This window comes from Lactuca virosa, chromosome 2 (assembly GCF_052849685.1).
Source record: "Lactuca virosa cultivar CGN04683 chromosome 2, Lactuca_virosa_CGN04683_v6, whole genome shotgun sequence".
Lineage (NCBI taxonomy): Eukaryota > Viridiplantae > Streptophyta > Magnoliopsida > Asterales > Asteraceae > Lactuca > Lactuca virosa.
This window is the reverse complement of record NC_136427.1, coordinates 167307348-167311068: the sequence shown is the minus strand read 5'-3', so window position 1 is coordinate 167311068 and position 3721 is coordinate 167307348. Positions and strand designations below refer to the sequence as shown.

The 3721-nt window shown below is 30.6% G+C and overlaps 1 non-coding gene across 1 annotated transcript; it reads left to right on the top strand.

The window, feature by feature from the left end:
• The first annotated feature begins 2944 nt into the window (after nt 1-2944).
• On the top strand, nt 2945-3105 carry LOC145161868 (U1 spliceosomal RNA). Its single transcript, XR_013738732.1, has one exon. It is a non-coding gene; the product is annotated as a U1 spliceosomal RNA (small nuclear RNA).
• The last annotated feature ends 616 nt before the right edge of the window (nt 3106-3721 follow it).

The following is a 3721-nucleotide window of genomic DNA, read 5'->3' as shown; positions in this document are numbered from 1 at the left end:
TGCTTTTAGTATTGAACTTTGAAAGAAAAAAAAAAGTTCATATATAGCATCGTACTCTTAAAAAATTATTTTTTTGGATTATTTTTAGTTGATATGGAAAGTTACATTTTTTGTATATTGAAGATCATTTAAATGATTGTTTTCTGGAAAAAAAAATATTTATTAATAGTATTAAACTTTGCAAAAAATTTCATTAATAACATCGTAGTTTAAAAAAAGGACTTTTTTCGTATTCTTTTTGGCTAATCTAGAAAAGTTTTATTTTTTATGTACATTAGAGCTCATTAATAGGATTTTTTTGAAAACATTTTGTTAATGGAAAATACATTTTCATTTTCTTTCGCATATAGACCATTTATGTAAAAAAAAACAATTCAAATATGGATCATTTATGTACTTTTGTTCACAAGTGAACCATTTATGTAATATATAAATTTAAATGTTAATTAGTAGGTCAATAATATGACAATTTTCTAAGGAAATTTTGATTTTAGTATTGAAATTTGCAAAAAAAAAAAAAAAGTTCATTAACGGCATTATACTTTAAAAAAATTTATTATTTTGGATTATTTTTAGATGATATGGAAACATTTCAAATTTTCCTACATTGAAGCTCATTTGTAGGACAGTGTTCTAGAAGCGAATTTCATTAATAGCGTTGAACTTTGCAAAAAAATTCATTAATAGCATCGTACTTTTAAAAAATAACTTTTTTTGGAATTCTTTAACTGCAGGTAGATTCCTTGAATGCCTACCTTGATGAACATATGTGGAGAAATCTTTTTGGAAAATGATAAAATCCTGATATGACAACCCGGGCAAGAAAAAGAAAAACTCAGTTTTGAATAACCCAATTTATTCAAAATCTTTATTCATTTTAGTAGCTTACACACCATTTAGATGCTCTCAAAATAGCATATGAAATAACTTATGTAATAATGCTAAAATGTTATTTGACATGTTTTGTACTTTCTAATGATCATTACCAGGAAACCTTTACCTTTGAAGCATTTTTTTACCAGAAAGAATGTGATCAATATACAAAACAATATTGCATATTCAGAACCTAATGTTCTTAATTTACAGTAATAAGGTCTTCCTATAATAGTTGATTGGCCCTACCCAACTATCCCATGCAAGGTAGTGGATTTATGTTGTTCTAAATGTGTTAAAATGCTTCACTTAGGTGTTACTCAGCACATGGTCTGCAGACTATCCACATTGATTTCATGATTGAGAAGAACACATCACATCGACCAAGATCAGACCATCAACCATATTAGTGACCCCCACTGAGATTAGCAATGTAATTTGAGTAATCATCCAAAACAGGTAATGAACTTTGAACTGTATTAAATCTAAAATCAATTCGTAAATTGTACATCAAACTTCTAATATTAAACCTTGAACATTTTCAATTAATGTTATCGAGTTGATATGCATTTGATTATTTAGGTATACCGTAAATTATTTAGCTTCCTCTATTGAATTCTGGCGTGAATGTAAAGTTTTACGTTTAACCGTAAACATGAGGCTTTAGTTTTGTTGTATAACTAATGATTTGGATGAGACAAAAGCATTTGATGAGTGGATTCTTAAAATTAGTGAAGGTAATATTGGTGGCCCTAATGATGGTGAAGATAAAGTTGAATTTCCAGAAAACGTTGTTGTTCGCTCTACAGGTGACCATATTCATTCAATTGTATCCACCATTTATCTATCATTTAAAAACCATCTTAATGATCCATCATATTTTCAAGATAAAGCTATTTTGGTACCTACAAATGAAGAATTCGATGCTACCAATGACTACATTTTAGGATTGATGAAAGATGAAGGGAAAACATATATGAGTTCAAATTCTTTATGTGAGATAGAGTTACTAGATTTTTTGAGGAATAAATCTACTCTTCAGTTGTGTTGAATGGTTTTAAGACATCTAGAATTTCCAACCATAAACTTACACTAAAAATAGGTGTTTCAGTCATGTTACTTCGTAATATCGAGCAAACCAAAGGACTATGCAATTGTACTAGATTACATATTGTTAGGATTGGAAGACACGTCATTGAAGCCTGAATCATATATGCTAGATTCTTCAATGAGACTACTTATATACCTTGCAGGGAGTTAACTCCCTCTAATAAAAGAATCTCATTCCGTTTTTAGCGGAGGCAATTCCCCATAGTTGTTTATTTTGTTATGGCCATTAACAAAAGTCAATGACAATAGTTATCAAATGTTGGATTATACTTGCGTATGCCCGTCTTCACTCATTGTCAGTTATATATTTTTTGTTTCTCGCGTCACAAGTGAAAAAGGATTGAAGTTACTCATATATGACGAGGAAGGTCATCCAACTAATAAAACAAAAAGTTATGTCTACAAAGAGATCCTTCAATGATTATAGATATTTAGGTGTTTCATTGTTTTTTTTCAGACATTTCAATGTTACCAATAATGTTAAGTCTGTTTCTGTTACTTCATTTTTTTTATAGTGCCAATTTTTTTATACCTTTATATGTACATTTTTATATGTTCCCCGCGTTTGACGCGGGTCATAATCTAGTACTCGTCTTATAGTAGTTCATTGTTTTCTTTTGTATGGTTCCAGTGACGTGTTGAAATCAGAGCATGTTCATGCAATCATGCTTAGCACAAGATGATTATGACATATCCAAATGAAATAAAAAATAGAAAAAGAAATTATCATCTAAAGAAAATTTTAAAGTTATAGTCCCTAGGATATACTCCATCTATCTTTATTTTGGCTTTATAAAAGAAAACCTTGTCATGTTTATCAAAGATAATAAACTTCTTATTGAATGAACATGACAAGGTTTGCGTAGTAAGATATGCACTATGGTGTGATCCCACATCGGAGAGGGTAGAAAAAGAAAGAGAGGAGGAGGTGTATAAAATAGAAGCTAGGCATATGATTTACTTACTTACCTGGATGGGGTCAATGGTTGGTCAAGGTGGACCATGGCCTAGGTTAGTGACTTCCATTGCACTTTGGATGGGTGCTAACTTAAGGTCGACCCAAGTGGTCGAGCCTACATCATAATTTGTGCAAGTAGGGGCTTGCGTTCGCGCAACCCCTGCCCAATTCATCAGTTCAAGTTTTAATCTCATTGAGTAATATAACAACGTACAACAAAAGATTGTGTAGTACGACTACTTTTATCTGTCTATGGGTTAAAATGCAAATATAACATCAGCATCTACTACTTTTATAAGTCGTGTAGATCGGTAGATTTTTGACATGTAGTTGAACTGTTGTAGTGATTAATGAATATCATATTCAAAAGTATTTGAACAGTATGTATATTTGTGAATTAAGTGGACGAGTTGGAAGTGGCGAAAAATTGTTCCATATAATCCATCAATATATAAACTTTCTTTTGGATATAGGAGGGTTGTGGCTTAAGATGTACTTTTAAGTAAGTGTCATATAGATCATATATCAATCTATATGGAAAAAAACCAAAGACATCGTGTAATGAAGTGAATTGTTATTTGTACACTTGATACTTCGAACTTGGAACAAATATTAAGAAGTTAACGATCAATTTTTTCTCTTTTGAGTAGTTTTGTCGGATCAATCACTAAAAATCTTTGGTTTATGATGTACTCATTATTCGAGATAGGTGGTCTCCACATAAAGAAGAAGATGATGAAGGTAAAGTTTGGAACAAATTTTTTGATATGTTCCAAATGC